This window comes from Echinops telfairi, unplaced genomic scaffold, assembly GCF_000313985.2.
Source record: "Echinops telfairi isolate 266 unplaced genomic scaffold, ASM31398v2 ScPeMD7_9;HRSCAF=40, whole genome shotgun sequence".
NCBI lineage: Eukaryota > Metazoa > Chordata > Mammalia > Afrosoricida > Tenrecidae > Echinops > Echinops telfairi.
Genome location: NW_022103906.1, coordinates 35,342,611 through 35,363,173, shown reverse-complemented (window position 1 = coordinate 35,363,173; position 20,563 = coordinate 35,342,611).

Sequence of the window (20,563 nt, the reverse complement as noted above, 5' to 3'; positions counted from 1 at the left end):
GTGGGCGGACCCACCTGCAGACAGACAGAAGAGCGGTGTCTCGATTCCTAAAACCATCAGAAATATGTGTTTTTTGATGGTCTTATGCGACCCCTGTGAAAGGGTCATTCAACTCCCAAAGGCGTGTTCACCTACAGGCTGAGAACCACTGATCCAAGAGAACCAACAGATAGTTAAATCCTGAGGGGACACAGGTTGCCTTATCTTTAGATAAGACTGGGAATGCCAGCCTTTAAGATAAAAGAATGGACTACTTCAACAGACCCAGAGGATTCTAAGGAATCATGGATTCAAGAAGTTTTGTGCATCAGCTCAGATGTCCCCATCTCAAGTGTCAAGGTCAAATTCATTCCCACTAAGGGTCGTAATTTTCACATAGTAGACAAGCTGGGATTAGGAATTCAAACTTCTCTGGAGCTCTATATTTTTATTATTAATTCCTGGGCCTAATCCTCGGCTTTTTCTGACTTCAGGCAATAAGATTCTCTTTTTATGCTCCCAAGGAGGTCCTTAGTGTAAGTTGGTGACTAATTATCTTCAGCCTTTCATTGTTTTTATGCAATGCATCAATAGCTCCAATAAACAGTTATCTTTCCTTAGTCCTTATAATTACCACTGTCCTCAAATTCTCAAATCCCTAAAATATTAGAGCTGCCAGTACATTTTCTTCCATCAGTGTCCCATCCCAGCTCATCACCAATGAACGGTCTCATCGTGAAGCTGCTGCGCCAGGCCAGGTTCTGTACGAACTCCAGCAACCACCAGACAGCCTTTCCTCAGTGGAGTGGCAGATGACCAAATCCCTTTTTAACATCTGCTTCCTAGTGCCTATCCCCATACCAAGTACTGTAGGTCCATGTCCCCAGGAACTTGACTTGAGACAAGCATTTGCTAACTGGATTTCTTGGGAAGGGTTCTAAAAGAGGGCAGTAAAGGAAGGAAGATTGGGCAGAAGTTGAACTGCAAGGCAGCTCCACACCAGACCTCATCAGTCCCACAGAAGGTGCTAGACCCGGGATGTCCTCCGGAGATGTCCCACAGGTCTATGTAATCCAGGTTTACCAGGCAGTGGATGTTGACTCCCCTGGGCAGGGAGTAGAACCTTGGATAAATCCTGGGAGGAAGAATGAGTGACACGGTTCACAAAGGGGATCTAAGCAACACACAATAACATTTCATTACAGCCTCCCAACCACTCAAATGATGCACTGAGTGTAAGAACCTTTCGTGTAAAACTTTCATACTGAAGCTATATTTGATCAAGAAGCTATCTATTCTCAGACTATTTTGCCTCTGTGTGGCTCATCACCTCCAGGGAGGATAATGGCGGTAGGGGAGGTGGGGGAGCCCAGGGGCATGTTTCACTTTCAGCTTGCCATGCGCAACATGTCTGTCCATGGAAACAATCTAAGAGGTTTGTTTTTCAACCTCCAGTGATCACCTAAACACCAAAGGCCAAATACTTGGCCAAAAGCCCGCAAAGCATTGTTAGTCCGTACACACAGCCCAGCAGCCCAGCCAGACACGAGGCAAAGCAAGGAATGAGGTGTGCTGCTGGAGAGAAGGGATATTGAGTGAGTGATCCAACACACACACATTCACTGTCATCATGCCGTCCTATAGGAGCAAGCAGAACTGCCCTGGTGGGTTTCTAAGCCTGTAACTCTTTATGGAAATAGAAAGTTTCATCTTTCTCCCAGAGAGTAACTGGTAGTTTAAAACTGTTGACCTTGTGATTAGTAGCCCAATGCATAGCCCACTATGTCACCAAGGTATCACACCCACCACCACTACCATCCTATACTCAACAACAGAAGGCAAAGACGTGACCCTCCTAGAAATAGGAAGAGAGCAAATTAGACGGGCTGCGTCTCTTTTCAGTACCAAGCATGATTCTATACTCTTTAAGTACACTTATTTAAACCTCACAACAACTTTATAAAGAAGGTACTAAATTAAGGCTCAGAATCCTTAACGACTTAACCAAGTTTACACAGGTCAGGGAAGGAGCTTACATTTGTGAGCAGGTTTGTCTCAGCTGCACATCTGTATTCTGCCCTCAAGCAAAAGTGCCCAACGACATCCCTTCTTCATAAATACCCACTACTGCTCCACCAGTCCTCTCCCCGTACCGTGGCTCCTGGAAGCCAAATGGAGATGAATGGACAAACTGCTCTCCAGGACAGCTAAAATACCACCTCCAGTCTCTTTTCTGCTTAAAGGCAAAAATCCACAAGGGTTTCCAGTGTTCGTTTCAGCAAGAAGAAAAGAAACGGAGAGGTCCACAAACATTTTGGGTGATTTGGATCACCCTTTGGAAGCACGGAATCCGAAGCGTCCGAGTGTTCTCACACTGCAGACTAGACTAGAGTGCTCACGTAGTAGAACTGAAAAGGTAGTCACTCAATAATCTGGAAGATTTTTCAGGTAGCAGAGAGTTTGTTTCTTTAAGAAAATACCTTTTGACTAAGTCTTCCTTACTTTCTACTCCCGATCTCTTACATCCCTCAGTAGGGATGGCCTATTGGCACTAACTAATATTTGTATTACAATAATGATCCCCTAAGTAATCCCAGTCTGTTGTACTTTGGGGTTCTTATGCCATCGTCGTATAGTTTTACAGTCTCCTCCGTTAATGCGGGTGACTTCTCATTGCTGTCAGGGTGAGGCATCCACATTGTTATTGGTAAGTGCCATCTAGTTGATTCTGACTCATAGCGACCCTGAGTACAACAGAACAAAACACTGCCCAGTTCTGTGCCAGCCTCATGGTAGCTTTTAAGTTTAAGCCACTGTGTTGATCCATTTGCTTGAGGGTCTTCCTCTTTTTCATTGATGCTCTACTTCATCAGGCTGATGTCCTTTCCGAGGACTGGTCCCTCCTGATGACAGGTTCGAAATACACGGGAGGAAGTCTTTCCACCCTCTTTTCTAAGGGGTGTGGCTCTACTTCTTCTGAGACAGATTTGGCCATTCTTCTTGGAGCGCAGGATATATTACATATTCTCCATCAGCGTCATAACTCAAAGGCATTCATTCTTCTTCGGTCTCTCTAATTTATTGTCCAGCTTTCCCCGTACAGATAAAGCCATTGAAAATACCACGGCCTCGGTCAGGCAAACCTTAGTCAAAGTGGCATCTTTGTCTGCTCTACGACACTTTAAATAAATAGTTTGCAACATATTTGCCCCATACAATACAACATGGGGTGTTTTGACTGCTGCTTCCATGAGTGTTCATTGTGGATTCAAGTAAAATGAAATTCTTGGCAAATTTTATCTTATTTCTATCGTGATGTTGCTTATTGACCCAATTATGAAGATGTTTGTTTTCTTTATGTTAAGATGTAACCCATATTAAAGGCCATATTCTTTGATTATTCTCAATAAGTGCTTCAAGTCCTGTTTATTTTTAGCAAACAAGGCTAAGTCATCTGCATATTACAGGCTGCTAAAGACCCTTTATCCAATCCTGATGTTGTCTTCTTCTTCTTCTTCTTCTTCTCATCCTCCTCCTTCTCCTCCTTCTTCTTCTCCTGAAGAGTTGTCTTTATAACCCATTAATTTGCTACTTATGAACAGAGTTGACCTAGAAATCAAACAGCCAGGCTTGTTATAATTGTGTGCTAATAATAACCAGATTACAAATGAGGGTCTAAGGGCATCTTCTTTGGATGTCTTGGAACCTTTAGTCACTTTGTAATAATTTATTGACCACCTACTATATGCTGCTATGTGTTGGAGATACAGCAGAAAATGAAATAAATACCTTCTTCATGGAGTTAAAAATCTGATGGGGCCAAGGGAAGTTGTTGGCCTCTGTGTTAGTCCGCGTGGACTAGAGAATCAAATCCAAAGACACTCATAGATGTGTAAGCAAGCACTTTGTATCAAAGGGTAATTGCATATTAAGAAAACATCCCAGCCCAGTCCAGAACAAGGCTGATACTAGTCCATATGTCTAATGCCAGTCCATAAATGCTTCTTGAGACTCGCTCAGCCACTCACAACGATGCTGAATGTGGGAAGATCACAGGCCGGTGGGTGAAAAGTCTTGTAAATCCAGTGGCAGTGGAAGCGTCTCAGCTCTGGCCTGTGTCTCCACGTGGCTCCTCCAGCTCCAGGGCTCTGTCTGCCATCAACGTGGCTCCAGGTGGTTTGTCAACAGGAATGTGTAAGCAGAGAGAATGTGTGGCCCACCTCCAGGCTGAAAGAGAGGAAGTTCCCATAATCCTCATGAGAAGGTTATGCCCACAAGGAGGCATCATTCAGGCTGTGGCCTGGTTGACAGGCTAGACCCCACCCCTTTACTCTTAATCTCCTCAAGTTGACACAAGATTATGTAACTCCCACAATCTCTATTCTAAAGGCACAGCCAACTTGCTCAATCCTTACTGTTTTCTGCATAGTGGGAGGCATAGACAGCTGAGTTCCCCCAGGTAGTATGTTACTGCCCAATCAGCAGTACGTTTGTTAGCCCTGCAGGACTGTGAATAGCACAAAGCAAACAGAGAACTGTTAGTGCTATAATGCCAACACATTGTGGATTAAATAGACTTTTGTGGGCTGGTCTGGGAACCTAGCCACCATTTGTACCTCTGTTTCTATAGGAAAATAAATTCCGAGTTCCAGTCAAGTGACTTTCAAATGACCTTTGGAGCAGGACTCATCTGTGAGGTTAGGAGCCCGTGTGCTAGTCCATAAGTGTTCCAAACAACCAGGCACACTTTCCCTCAGGGCGAGAATGACAATGGCCGGACGCCACCCCGTCCCCCACGTGCTCGTGGAGCAGCCCCGGCAAGTCATTGGGTCACGCCAAACTTCAGTTCAGATCCAACTTCAGGCACTCAGCTTCACTTTCATCTGCTTTATATACCGGGTGTTGCTAAGATTTTATTAATTAAACGGGGGCTCTGTTGCTTTTTTTTTTTTAAGCTTGACTAACACTACTTAACTGAGTCGATAAATATTTCTTGAATGAATAAATAAATGAAAGGAGTGAAAAAGGAAACGTAACCTAGCCCTTCTTCCTAATGGACTTGGAGTGGGGGCCAAAGGTGAAGAGCAGCTCGTTCAGAACCGCTTTCGCTTGCTTCTCCTTTTCGCTGTGGCTTCTGACCTTTTCAAAATGGAATGATTGTCTTCATCCTGGGGCTCCCAGCTGAGAATCTGGGCTGTGGCAAGATCCAAAACAAGAAGGGATTGTTTATACAAGCCAATCTGATAAAGTATTGGGGCTAGGAAAGGGTGGAAATGGCTGAGTGGTATGTACTTATTTGGTTATCAAAAAAAAAAAAGGAAGAAAAAGTGGTTCTTGAGAAGAAAATTAAAAGCAACAAAGTAGCTTCACGGATAATCACTAACTTCCTTCTAAGGGCCAGGAGCCATTTCTTTCAGTAACAGTTGCCATCAAATTAACTCCAACGCCCGGCAAGCCTGTGTGTGTCAGAGTAGAGCTGTGCTCAGCATTTCCAGTGGCTCATTTGTCAGAAGATTGCCCGGCCTTTCTTCCAAGGTGCCTCTAACTGGACTTGAACTACACCTGTCAGTTCACAGCCAAACTTTCTGTCTACATCACTGTTCATTCACTGCCTTTAAGTCAATGCCGACCTAGAGCGACCTTACAGGACAGGGTTGAGCTCTTGTGGGAGGAGAAGACCTCATGGTTCTCCCCTGCGTCACTTAGAGACTCCAGTTTCACTCTAAAGGCTGCCTGCCCTTGACTGCTGGTGAGAGGGTGTGCCAGGGCGGGACAAACGTTGTTGGGAATTAGTGGGCCTGTGTATTTCTAAGCCAAGGTGCCGTCAAAGCCCCTACCCCAGACCTCAAAGTCACTTTCAAGAAAGCGCTGCCCAGGAGCGTCTCTCTCGTACCTCCCTCTTCTTACGGCCCCTCCCTCCTCCCTCCTGACTGGCCTGCTCGGAAGGAAGGCTCCAGGGAAAAGCAGTCATATAACGTTGTATACACATTAATGGGAAACTCAGACAAGAAAATCCAGAAGACCTGGAGAGCTGCCACCGCATGCACGGAGAGGGAAGATTGATGTCGCGGCCCGGGATGTGGACATACCAAGGCAAACGGCACCGAGGTAAACTGGATGGGGAAATGTGTGTCAGAGGCAGGGCCAAGGCTGGGCTGCAATTCTCCCGGCACCTGGCAAGGAAACCGTCCCTTCCATTCTTCTAAGTCTGCCACTTTTACAAACAGCACAGAATAGGTGTATGGTCAGAAAGCAACACCCTTTCACGGTGACGGGAGGCGGGAGGGAGAGAAAGGGAGATTGACTCCCTAGATAGAAGACACATGCTAATTCTGGTGAAGGGAAAGGCAAGACACCAGACGTGAGAAGTCAGCGCCCGACCAAGGCACATGAAGACACTGAGGCGCATGCAAGGAGAGACGGCAATTATGGTTGGCGTGGGAGCCCTGGTGGTGCCGTGGTTACTTGTTGGGCTGCTAATTACAAGGTCAGCAGTTTAAAACCACCAGCTGCTCCTCGGCAACAAAACAAGGCATTCTCCTCTGGTGAAGAGGGACAGTCTCTCTCTAAACAAGCGGCCATCTAAGTGAGAGGTCAGCTACGTCCACTTGGAAGAAGCACACCAACCTCAGTCACCGAAGGGCTATAAATCACCTAACCTGAGGTCGACGGAAGGCATCGTATCAGAGCCTAACTTGCGAGACTCCAGTTTGCAGGAGGCTGTGGATGACAGTGGAAGCCCAAGATACAGTTGTGGGATCTACATCGGAAACAAGCCTCCGGTGATCTCCCTCTATGCATAATTGAGGGGTTGGGAGGAAAGTGTTTACTAAATGGAGTGCATGCAGAAGGTCCAAGGGATAAACTTAACTTGATCGGTTCAAACCTTGCCAGTTGGTCCTCTCTCTGATGCACGCTGGCCATGATCTGGTTTCCAACATTTTATGAATTGTTTGGGGTTTTGTCCCTATTAGGGAGGGTGCGTCTCAGGTGTGGTACGTCATGGGAGGCTCCCCTCTTGAATTTGTACTGTGTGATTTTCAGTACATGAAACCAGGGTTGATGAACCTATAGGGACAGCTAGTAGAGTAAGGGTTTCTGGGGGAGGGAGGTCAGCGGTGGTGGAAGGGGTGGGGGTTGGGGGTGAGGGGTAAAAGGGAGCCAATGTTCAAGGAGTCCAGGAAGGAAAAGAATATTTGGAATCTGATTGTGGTAGCAATTGTACACTAGTGCTTGATGGGATTGAACTATGGAATGATATATGTATTAACTCCCAATAATAATTTTTTAAAAGAGTACAGTCTCAAAAACTCACGCAGTGGCAGTTCTACCCTGTTCTATAGGGTAACGATGAGTCAGTGTCGTGAGTATGGCATGACTGGCATAGTGGGCCACACATATCGGTTCAAACCCCGACACCGTCTACTCTAATGCTTTAAAGTCTCAGAAACCTAAAGGGACAGTTCTACCCTGTCCTTTAAGGTCGCTAGGAGTCAGAAGCGACTTCAGGGCAGTACATTTGGCTTGATGGTAAATACTAGAAGCTCTGGTGGCATGGTGGGCTATGCATTGAGTTGCTAACCACAAGGTCGGTGGTTTGAACCCACCAGTCACTCCTGGTGAAAAAGGAGACTGCCTACTCCTGTGAAGATCTAAAGTCTCCGATGTTGGCCAAGTCCGCATGGAAGGAGAACACCAAGCCTGTGTGTGCAAGCCAAGGTTGTATTAATAAAATCCAAAACCAGAGAAGAGAATTGTATTAGAGCCTGAATTCGGAGCACTCGGTTTGCAGAAGGTTATAGATGACAGTGAAAGCCCAAAATCCCCAGAAAGAATAGTCCAGGCCTTCACTGAGCTGGGGCCGTGAACAGTCCTGTCCTCAGACAGAGTGCACTGAAAATCAGATTTCTGCAGCTCTAATTCCACATCTTTAAGGTTCCTATTTGTAATTGCAGTCTGGTCGAAGCAATCTAAACTTTTTTCCATCAGGCTTTACTCCAGTCTCTATAATTTTTCCCATCTCCACCGAATGCCTGAGTCCAAAGGCACTATCACACTTGAGGTATTTGGTAGACCATCACCTCACTTACTGGCACCAAACTTTATATTCTTGTTGTATTTCTGCGTGACAAATGCCTATAAACTTTGCCACTTAAAACAATACTCATTATCTCAGAAGTCTGGGAGGGCGTGGCCAGGTTCTGGGCTCAGTCTCACGCGTCTGAAATCCAGGGGTTGGCTGGCCGTGTGCTCATCTGGAGCTCGGGGTCCTCTTCCACGCTGATTTCCAGTATTAGCAGAATCCATTGACCTGTGTTTGTCCGACTGAAGTCCTTGTTTTCTTGTGGACGGTTGACCAGACGCCACCCTTAAGTCTTAGAGGCATTAAGCTCTCAGCTCCAATTTAGCAGCTGAAAATCTCCCAGTCAAGTTTATGTCACGATGCAAATCTCTCTACCTGCCTTTTCTCAAATCTCTCAATTGCCTTTTCCACCCTATAGACAAAATAGACAAAATCCATGTGGGAGTCTGAGACTGCAAACCTTTACAGGAGTCGGAAGTCTCCTCTGTCTCTCTCAGAACAGCTGGTGAATTTGAACTGCCGACTGTGGTTAGCGACTCAAAATGTGACTCACTACACCAGCAGTGAGAGAAAACTGGATTGAAGGAACTCCTCTGACTACGTTAGGTCCGCCTGGAACATAGCTAATATTTAAAGTTATCTACCTCTGAGTTCTCACTCCCTGCCACGGAGGCAGTGCTGACTCATAGTGACCCCCTGTGGGATTCCCAGACTTGTAACCATGGATAGGCGTAGAAAGCTGTCTTTCTCCCGAGGAGTCGCTGCTGGTTTTGAACTGGCAACCAGGATCGCAGCCCCATGGGTCACCCTGCACCACCGGGCCTCCAGTGACCTTTGAGTTAGGAACCTTAATTAGATCTGAAAAGTCTCTGTTGACATATCCTGTGGCATTGTCACCAGTGAGTACCCCCAGGGAGAGGGGGGACACTTTAGCATGCCACCTGCCATATTCTCCCACCCGAGGTGTGACCTGCTCAGCTGAGCTCGCCCTTGCTTTGCCTAAACATCATCTTATGTGAGATTCTGGAATCCTGACCCATCCCCACCATTTCCTCAACACGGAGATTCGTTCCAACCTTGAATTTGACTCCAGCCTCAACACAGAGATTCCAACACGGAGATTCCAATCTTGTTTTGTGGGGTTTGGGGCTTTGTTTATTTGGATGGTACGAGACGGGGTGAGAAAGGGGAGGCGGTGTTCCATAACAAGAGGGAGGATGTGACTTCTGACTTTTCACTTTCCCCCAAGAGGAGGCTGGTGGAGTTAGGAAGAGGCAATGCTGGCGGCAAAGTCATACTGTTCTAGTGCAGCAGCGAGAGCTCAGACCCGGGAGTCCGGCTAGAGCTTGTGGATCTCAGCTCTGGGCGCTGCTCGTGTGTGACCTCGAGCAAGTAAATGACCCCCCTTGTTTCTCCGTTTCCTATTTGATAACACGAGACCAGTGATACTCAAATGTGGTTCCTTGGTTTAGAGGTTTAGGGTCATGGCTTCATGGGGCACACAGCTAACAGGCCTAGTAATGTGTTTAGTGTTTCTGTTCTACCTCCTACTTTGTCGGATGGTGTCTGGTGTCTTAAAAGCATAAAAGCGGTCATCCAAGGTGCAACAATTGGTCTCCACTTGCCTGGAACAAGAGAGGAAGAAGAAAAGTCAGGCCTAGCAGGGGGTTATGGAATGTGTGGCTCATTGGCTCCAGGAAAACAGCCTCCTTTGCCACAAGCCCAGATGACCTGATGGCACCTCACTCCCAGGACTGAACATTTTAACCCAAGTCCATGGCAGAAGCCTGGTCCAAAGGAAGAAAATGCAGACGAGAATTCCCAATTCCTATGGACGCTGGACTTTCTGGAGCCATGGAGGGTGGGCGAACCCCTGAGATCGTGTTTAAACCTGAAGCTGAAAATACCCTCTTACTGCAACTCAAAATCAAGCGAGAGTTAGACTTCATTCCTGTAAAAGGCCTGCCTTGGGCCTGATGATGATTTAGCAACTCTCTAGATGGGATCAAGTTGATAACAGCTCAGAAGAAGAGGTGGGAACCTCAGGAGGCAGTGACTTTAGCTCAGCGTGGGAGGAACCACTCCAAAAAGCAGGATGAGAATTGGCTGCGCCACTCAGACAGCGTCCCAACGTCCCAGAATTCTACACGTAGGAACCTGTCTTGGTGGGTGTTTCACTGCTTATATGCTCAACAACAGCAAAAATATTTTTTAATTATTTTGAAAACAGTACCTACTACACAGAAGGTTCATGATGAATGAGTGAGATGATTTACTGAAAGTCCTTGCCTGGCACCCAAACCCACTGACATTGAGTAATTCTCCCTCAGAGGAGCCTACAGGACTGGGCAGAGTTGGTTTTCCAAGACTGCCAGTCTTTGTGGAAGCAGACTGCCACATCTTTCTCCCTTGGAGCATCTGGTGGGTTCAAACCACAAACCTTTTGGCTGGCAGACAAGTGCTTAACCACTGCGACAGCAGGGCGTCTTTCTGGAACTCAGTGAGTGGGAACTGTGAACATCCATAAAAGGAATTCTCTTGTTTGGTTGTTATTGAGATTAAATGAGTTCCCCCACGTAAAAGACTCACTTTAACCTAGCGCTGAGCACACAGTAAGTGCTCAATAAATGATACCTCATACTAAGCTAAGAGTCCCTGGGTGTTGCAAACAGTAAGTGTACTTGGCTGCTAGCCCAAAAGCTGGTCTTTGGGGTCCACCAGAGGCACCATGAAAGAAAGGCATGTCGATGTCCTTCTGAAAATTCAGCCATTTGCAAGCCCTGTGCAACACAGCTCTGCTCCACTGGCGCGCACGGGGGTGCGTGGGGGGTCACATCGGGGGTGCGTGGGGGGGTCACATCAATTGTGCTTTTGTCTAAGTTTCACCCAGCTTTTTCCACTCAAAAGGAAAGCGACTAAGAAGCCCCCATTCATGTAGACCGAGGAAGCTGATCAAATGAGCAGGCCAAAGGGCAGTTGCCACATGTCTGGTCAGGCCTTCCCCAGCCTGAGAGACAGGCCCTGGACCCAGGAATTGCATAGGATGCCAGAGGCTGACACGCTCCCCAATCAGTTTCCCTTCAAAACTCCGGATCTCCCTCAAGCAAGAGCGTCCGCTCTTCTTCTACACAGCTCAAGCCAGCTTCTTTTTCAGGAGCTATTTTCTTTAAAGATCGGTGACTCCTTACACAGAACAAAGTGTCTCGAGAGAAAAAACCATGTACAAAAAGATTGATACTGCTTTTAGGACGGGGCAGAGAGTGTCTGGAGGGAAGAAAGAGCAGTTATGGACAGGCCGCACAGGACAGAGGGTGAGAAGGGAGGCCAGGCCGGAACAAGTTAAAAGGTTCACTTCTGTGCACCCCAGCCACCCCAACCCTCTCTCCCAGGGAAGCCCTTTAACATTTCCCAGAAAATGTACAACGACTCCACTGGTGCACTATTACCCCTTCTCAGAAAAAAAAAAATTACTCAGTACCCATCTAGCCATGAAAAACTTCTGTACTATAGCCCATAAAGCAGTTTGAAGTATAGGTACCTGCTTTTGCAGCCTCACCCCACACCTCCACCCCCAACCCCAATCACTCCAGTGGCCCCCAGGGAATAGTACACCCACTTTGGAAACCATTGTCCTACATCAAAGGAAGGAGCCCCAGTACTGTAGTGCATTATTGGACTGCTAACCTCAAGGTCAGCAGTTCAAAACCACCAGCCACTCCTCAAAACAAAGATGAGGCTTTCTAATCCCATATAGAGTTACAGTCTTGGAAAGTCACGAGGGCAGTTCTACACCATACTATAGGGCCACTGTGAGTCGGAATTGACTCAGTGGCAGTGCGTTTGGGGCTTTGTTTGACAACGAAGAACCTGGTGATGCGGTGACTGAACAGGGCAGCCTGTGGGCTTTGGCATCATACTAAGAGGAGTCCTTTGGCATCGTTTGAACCCCTCCTTCACCACTTCCACAGGACATCCGCTGGGCTCAGACTTCTGTGTCTGTGTTTATTTGCTCCAATGTTATTCTTCTCAAGATACGGCCTGTGTTGGTCTGGGTAGAGTAGAGAAACAAATCCATGGACACGCATATGTGGATAAGAAAGAGCTTTCTTTATATATAAGAGCAAGTGAACATTGAGAAAACCATCCCAGCCCAGTCCAGATCAAGTCCATAAATCTGATCTTAGCCCGTATGCCCTATACCAATCTGTAAAGTCCTCTTCAGACTCACGGAACACATGCAATGACACTGAATGTAGAAGATTGCAGGCCAGTGGGTAGAAAGTCTTTGGATCCAGTGGCATTGTGTGCATCTCCGTGCTGGCAGGGGTCTCTGCATCAGGGTGGGTCCAAATGCCTTGACAGCTGCTATGTCTCCCAGGGTGTGACAGAGAGAGAGAAGTGTCTCCCGCCTCCCAGGAGGAAGTCCCGGATTTCCCAGAATTCTCAGGAGAAGGCCATGCCCACACCGAGGCCTCAATGGCTATGATCTGATTGACAAGCTAAACGCCACCCCTTCCCTCTTAATCCTCAAATTGACAAACGATTATATAGCTACCACACTGTCTCTCAGGACATTGGTTTTTATCAATATTGACTTTGCTTCCACTGGATGAAGAGTGACTCTTCCATTACATGACAGGCAGCACCAACATAGAGATGCCCGAGGCGAGCAGGGGTGCCCAGAAGTGGACGCAGCATACCCGGAGGCACTACTGTGCCACCGCCTCACAGCAGCAGTGCTTCCCTGTTTGCATGGTCACATGTCTACTACGGAGCTTTTCTGGGATGCCCCCCCACCCCCACCCCCTTGCCTTTCATGTCGAATCAGACACATTGGAGAGCTCTGGGCACCGTGCTCACCTGCTCAGACCGGAAACCCTGTGTGTTCAAGTGCACGAGCATTCAAAGCTCAGCGAGAGAAGTCGTGGGGCCCTGGAAGGTGGCAGGGTTGTCCACAGAAGTCTGCAAGGAATTGGGGGTGGGGAGCATGAGGAAGGACAGGGAGAAGAAGGGCACGAAGTAAAGGGAGCAAAGTGGAAGGAGAAGATGGGGAGGGGAGGAAAGTTGGGTGAGGGGCTGTCCACGGAAAGGCGCATTGTGTGTGATGGCTGGGAGAGGCAAGAGTCATGGTGATTTCCTGGCAGAAGCCCGACTCCAGTCCCTAGACGGTTCCCATGCCAAATATCAAAGGCTTCTCCCTAACAAATGTGCTTCCTGCCAAGTCTCAGATCGGCCTCCTCTGCCAGCTCGGGAGCTTTGGAACTCACATGGTGTAAGGGCAAGGCTAGACACAGTGCAGGCGCTTGTGTGAAGGGCTCTCCAGGTTCACCTATGGGCAACAGAGCCCTCTCCTCTCCAGGAGGCAGCCAGCAGGGCACAAAGCAGGCTCCAGTCCCCACCCTCCCGCCCCTTCCCCGGGCAGAGCAGGGCCGATGGTCACGCGCTGAGAGGATTGGTTGGTCAGGAATCTGCAAAATGTTAGACCATCTCTAGGGTGATATTCCCCACCCCCACCCCCACCCTCCCTTTTTCTTTCTTTTTTTTTTTTTTAACTTTTTCTACTCTTAGAAATGGGGCCTGTGCCTCCACGCCTCTGTTACACATATTGGTTCTGACAGCTCAAATTAATATGTCAGATGCTGTGATCGTCGCTGGCGACAGGCCTTTTGACCCTATCAGCACAATCTGCTTCCCTGATTGAAAATCTCCGCGCCTCAAATTGATTCAGAGTTTTATAAACATCCTGTAGCCACCATGCAAGGAAACCGCCATCCAGGCAGTCACCGATGACCAATCCAGGAGAGCTTCATGTCCCTTCCTTTGCCCCGGTCCCTGCAGGCAGCAGGGCAGGATGGGGCCAAGCCAAGGGACTGAAAGCAGGCCCTTGAACTGGGCAACCTGGTAGCCGCAGGAAGCCCCGAAAGAGCTGTGATGCCCGATGGCACCCTGTGCCCAAACTCACTGCCATGGAAAGAGTGGATATCTTGACTCGAACAGACCCTGTAAGGCGCGAAGACTGCCCCCACAGGGCTTCCAGGGCTGCAATCTTTACCGAAGCTGAGAGCCACACCTTTCTCCAGAGAGGGGTTGAAAGCTTCAAGCCTTAACCACTGCACCACCGGGGCTCTTTCCCCACCCCTTGCATAAACCCAGTTGGGAAGGCCCAGTGAGAAAGTAGTATGATCGGCCATCAGAAGGTCTGAGCCTGGCTGTGTCACTTGCTGGCCGTGTGACTTTGGAAACCTTTCTTAACCTCTCTGAGCCTTGGCTCTCTTCTGTAAAATGAAGAGAAAAATAAACTCCCTGCTTACTTCACAGGATCGCAGAAAGGACGGAGCCAGATGATGCCTTGGGACAGCACGGCTGAAATCCGGAGAATCGTGACTTCTTCTCTATCATACACTGAGAACAAGGATGAGGGGAAAGCTGTCCATGCCGCTGTAATGTTAGATACGTTTGAGAAATCTCAAACAAAACATTGAAAAATAATCCACGTCAATCCAGGAAGTATCCAAGTCTTGGATGGATGGATGTTCATATACACACATGTGCAAGCATGCACGTACACACAGAGACTCAACTCATTGCCATTGGCTGATTCCCACTCAGCGCGGCCTGATGGGACTGGGGAGAACTGCTGCGGTGGCTTTCTGAGACTGACTGTGTTGTCCGGGTGGACTAGAGAAACAAATCCAAAGACACTCATATGTGTACAAGAAAGAGCTTTATATAAAAGAGCATTTTATATTGAGAAAACATCTCAACCCAGTCTAGATCAAGTTCTTAAGTCCGATATTAGCCCATATGTCTGATACTAGTGCATAAATTCCTGTTTAGACTCATGCAGCACATGCAATGGTGCCAAACGCAGGAAGATGACAGGCAAGTGGATAGAACAGCAGTTCTCAACCTGTGGGTCGAGACCTCTTTGGGGGTTCAAACAACCTTTTCACAGGGGTCACCTGATTCATCACAGTAGCAAAATTACAGTTATGAAGTAGCAAAGAAAATAATTTCATGGTCAGGGGTCACCACCACATGAACGGTATTAGAGGGTTGCGGCATTAGGAAGGTTGAGAACCACTGGGCTGGAAGGTCCTGTGGCTCCAGTGGCAGTGAAGGCATCTGAATGCTGGTGCAGGTCTCCACGTGCCTCCTCCAGCTCTCTGAGTGTCTCCACAGCAGGAACGGGAAGGCAGAGAGCCTGGGCCTGGCCTCCCGTGAACTATGTATCTCCTAGCCTCCAAACGAGGTCATCAAGCTGTGACCTGATGGAGAGCCTAGAGTCCACCCTTTGCTCAAGTTGACAGGCGATTGTGTAACTGCCACGGTAACTCTTTACAGGAGTAGAAAGACTTGTGTTTCTTCTGTGGGGTGGCTGGTGATTTTGAACTGCTGTCCTTCCAGTTATCATTCAACTCATAGTCCACTACCCCACCTATTAACCATAAAGTCAGTTTTGAAACCACCAGCTGTTCCACCGCAGAAAGGTGAGCCCTCTGCTCCCATAAAGTTACAGGGACAGCTCAGCCGTGCCTATAGGGTGTCTAAGTTAGAATCCACTGGATGGTAGGGAGTGTCTCTGTCCCACAGGGACAAGCCTCTAAAAAGGATCGGCAATACGGAAGGGACAGTGCTCTCTGCCCAGGGCTCTTGTGTCTGTGAGGAGTCTTCCAGGAAGAGCCCTCGGCTTCCTCCCTGGACCTCTCCCCTGGCCTCTGGGACGATGATGTATCCATCGAACTACCTGCTCTCTCCCGCACTGCTCTTAGTGCCCCTGTAGGCAGGGACGTATTTCCCTCACCCCCAGCACAGGGCATGGTAGATTCCATCAGCAGATCCCTTGTCACAGCTAAGCCCCCTGGCTTTGTGTTTCGGAGGATGCTCTCCAGAGCTTAGAGGTCAGGTTGCCTCCACTCCTTGGTTTGGCTGCTCCAGCCTGTCTCAGCCTAGCGCCCTCAGACGGTCTGCCTGTGGAGAGGCAGCGCTGCCTGGAGGAGATAAGCTGCTTTCCTGAGGGTCCGGGTGGGGGTCGCTGTTAGCCCAGCCTGCCCACAGGATTGTGCTGACGCCCACCAGCAGGGGTGGGTCCTTCCCTCTCCAGGACGGCCGCAGTAGTAGGAAGGGCAGTGCCCATGTCACAAGTGGTTCTGTCTTCCAGCTCACAGTGATGCTGCAAGAGAGCAACATTCCTGCATCTTCTGGCGTGGGGGGCGGGGGGGCATGGGGGAGGGATTAGCAACCCCAAGGGACCACCATTACCCCTCAGAGAAATGCCAACTGAATTACTCCAGCTAGCCCTGCTATCATTGCCCCCATGTGACCTCCCACCCCATCCCCCCCAGAGAGAGAGGGGATGAGACAGTGACTCTTCTATGAACCAAGAGGCCAAAGGTAACTCTTATAGGAGCCATCATAGATCCCCAACTTTTGGCCGCAGGCACCTTCATAAACCAGAAGGGACGTTCTCCCCACTTTCTGTTCCCTGTTGTAGAGGCTGATGATGGTCAAGGACTGCATGACCCAGTCCCCGGATAGATCAGACCCTCCCACTGCCCCTCTCCCTGCCTCTCTGGAGGGAAAAATGGCCCAAAGCCGGTCCTCTGCTCCTGAGCTCCGTGCCCATGTCTTCGGCCTGGCTATGAGGAGGTGTCAATTCAATAGCAGCGGGCTGGGTTTGTGGGTGGTTAAAACTTGCCAGCCACTCTGCTGGAGAAAGATAAGACATCCTGGTCCCTTGAAGACTGACATCCTTGGAAACCCTAGAGAGGTCCCTCTGCGTCGGAATCAACTCCAGGCCAATGGGTTCGCTGTGTCTTGAGCATCGAGTGGCGCTGTGAGAAAGCCATCACAAGTAGGTAGGCTTCTTAACAAACAGACATTGATTTTCTCACCATTCCAGAGCTAGACACACACACTCGGGGTACCAGCTCTAGGGGAGGCTCCCATAGTGGCCTCTAGGCAAAGGTTCTTGTTTCTTCAGGCCTCCTGGCCCTCCCGTGGCATTCCTTCATCCCCAGGAGACCCTCAGGTGGCTCGGCGCCAGGCCTTGGACTGGTGTATTTGGTTCCATTCCCAGCTGAGAGTTTGATTCGGATTCAATATATGTGGAAATGCAAATTCCCAGCAGGGGGGTGAGCCAGAAAGAATGGATTCCCAGCCCTGTATCTCTCCTCCTCCTTATGTGTTGTCTCTTTGCTGCTCCCCATGGCTCAGAAGTGAAGGCCCTGCACTGGTATGGCCTCGTTAGCATAACAAAGAAGACTATTGCCAAGCAAGATTACAACCCCAGGTACCGACCCACTGCCATCAAGTTGATGCCAAGCCACAGCAACGCTATTGGACAGAGCAGAACTGCTCCCTTGGGGGTTGGAGGCTGTAAATCTTTACCAGAGTGGACAGTTTCATCTTTCTCCCTGGAGTGTGGCCGGTGGGGGTTAGGATTCCTGTGCATAATTTTAGGGGAGACACAATTCAATTCATAACATTCCTCCCCTTCCCTCGTTGTTACAAAACCAAAATGATTCCTGGCCTGTCTCCTCGAATGTAAGCAAAACTACTCTCTAAACTTGCTTCTAAATAGACAATGACAGATATTTGTTTCTTCAAATACCATCCATCTCTAGTCTCTCTCTTCTCTCTCTCTCTCTCTCTCTCTCTCTCTCTCTCTCTCCACCCCTGCCGGCCCAGTGCTACAAGGTCCCAGGGATGTTCAGTCAACCCAAATGACCTTGGGTTCAAATCCCAGTTCTGGGAACTGAGGCAACTTCTGTAACCTGCCATGCCTCAGTGTTCTCATCTATGAAAGGGGGTAATACTTGTCTCTACCACATAGGGTTGTTCACAACACTGAGTCATGGCAGTGGTCTGAAGCCACTTGGAGCCCTTGTCACAGATTCATTGAGCTGATGTGTCTGATCCAGGTTGTTAGTATTCGTATCATCATTATTAATACTTAGGAGGAGCCCTTGTCTTTGGCTTCCCCCAAAGTCATCTCCTTCTCTCCCTCCAAACTTAGTATCCCTACCTCTCCGTCTATCAAAGCCTACATCTTGATGAGAACCCAGTTATATTTGTTTCTTTCTCCTTCCTGCAGCCCAAAGGAACAAAACACTTTTTGCTCATCTGTGCAATTCTACGCTGGTTCCTGTCTGTTTCCAAAGCTCTTTTATTGACCATATGTCAATGGGCTCAAGCTTGGGGACAACTGAGGATGGCGCAAGACCAGGCTGTGTTCTGTTCTGTTGTGCAGAGGTCACTGTAGGTCAGAATGGATTGGACAGCACCTAATATCAACAACACTAATCCTTTTCAAGGCCTGGAAATGGTCAATGATTATCCCAAGACCCAGCTGCTTATAAATGACCAAGCTGCAACCTGCCACCCTGTCTGAGTCCACACCCAGGTCCTCTCTAACCCGCACCTGCGCAGCTGAGAAGAAGCACCCAGCATGGGAGACGCCATTCCCAAGGACCCTTCTGCTTCCCACATGTTTAGGGGTCTAGAGCAGAGAGGAGAGCCCTGGTGGTGCGTCGTTAGTAGTTCAGCTGCTAAGCAGGAGGCCGGGGTTCTCACACACCAGGCACTCTGAGGGAGAGAGATGGGGCAGTCGGCTTCTCTAGAGAGTTCCAGTGCTGGAACCCTAGGATCGCTGAGTCAGCAATAGGCGTGGAGTTTGGGGAAAGTTTAGAGTTTGTTTTTTTATTTAGAAGTGTTTCCCCTAGAGATCAGCTGTTTTGAGAATGAGGAGGGCAATGAATGTACAAATATACTTTACACAATTGATATATGTATGGATTGCGATAAGAGTTGTATGAGCCCCTAATAAAATGATTTTTTTTAAAAGAAGAGCAGTGTTTCCCAAAGCAGATAATGCCACCCCCTGTGGGCCACTGGAACAATGGGGAGAATGCCAAAGCAGATGCCTACACTTTATCCTGGATTATGGGCTATATACTACAAACGCTTTTCACTGCCAAGGAGGCACTGAGTCATTTTTTTTTAACCCCTGAAAAGGAGGTTGTAGGTCAAATCCATTTAAGAACCTATGGTTTAGAGAGTCCAAACTTCAAAAATGCTGGTGGAGATGAATTGAGGTCAATTTGGAACAAAGTCATGATACACTGATTTTGAATGCAAGTTATAAAACATGTCTGATCAGATTTCATTCTGGAAACACCACACACACACACACACACACAGGAACGTATGGAAAGGAACACTTGAACTCACAACGGCAGAAGATCTGGATTTCTTTTTTCTCAAGTTTCTCACATGTTCTCTCTTTTTTTTTCTTTTTTCCACAAACTATACTGTTGCGTTAGCTTGGGGTTTTGTTTTTAATTAAGACCTGAGGAAAGGGGACACAAATATGCCAATGTCTAACTGTTTGCCCAAGAATTGCCTGGCTTGGCACATTCTGCTTACTGAGGGGTCTCCCCTCTCGACGGCCTCTCCACATCAGACCCTGAATCCAGCGACACCCTGTGATTCCAGGGAAGTCTTAGAGGTTCCTGCTCCTCCTCCGAGAACAGCTCTCAGGGCAGTGATAAGTTGTGGGATCTAGAGTCAGAGGTATCGCACGAAGGAGGTGGGAAGCTGGGAGCAGGAGAGGGAAGGCCCTCCCCTGACAGGTGTAAGAAGGCTGGACTGGGGCCCTTCTGCCATATCCCATGGGATTCTAGACAGGCAACCCCTGACAAATGCTGGTGCAGATACACCATAAAGCATTTTTGCCTAACAAGATTTCAAGTTCTCATGGAATCCAGATTTCCTGGAGCCATCGAGATTTGATACGCTCCTGAAACTGCTGCCATGAGATGATGTGTGAATAAAATAAAACAGAAAGTAGTCCCCGACGTCTACCCAAACCCAACCAACTAATTGGCGTAACTGGTAAAGCCTCTCTGCCTTGGGCATTATGCTCCTGGAAAGGCCAGATCAGAAGTGCAGGCGCAGTGAGGAGAGAACAACCCAGAGAAGGAGAGTGAGCATGGTTGAGTAACTCAAAGAACGTCAACAGCGTCTCTGGATTGTCCGTGTAGAAACTGTTCAGTGGGTGTGCACTTTGCTGCCTGTATTCTCAACAACAACAAAAATAAAATACACTGCTTGAAATATCTATGTTTGCCTCTAAAGGAGGATTATGTTAGGTTCATTTGCTTTCCTTCCAAAAACACACTCACTGCCACGCAGTTGATCCTAATTCAGTGAGACCCTCTAGGACAGAGTAGAAGTGGCCCCTTTGAGTTTCTGAGACTTTAAATCGGAGCAGATAGCCTCATCTGTCTCCCATGGAGGGACTGTGGGTAAAATCAATGACCTGGTTAGCAGGTACTAGGGGGACGGAGGGAGGGGGCAGTGGGCAAGCTCTGTGACCTTGGGTAAGAAATAATTTCCTTAACAGCAAAAAACTAAAAAAATAAATAAAAACAGCAAAAATTTACACCAGCGAGTCTTAAACTTCCTTTACAGCTCAGGGGTTTTCAAATTCTAAGACGG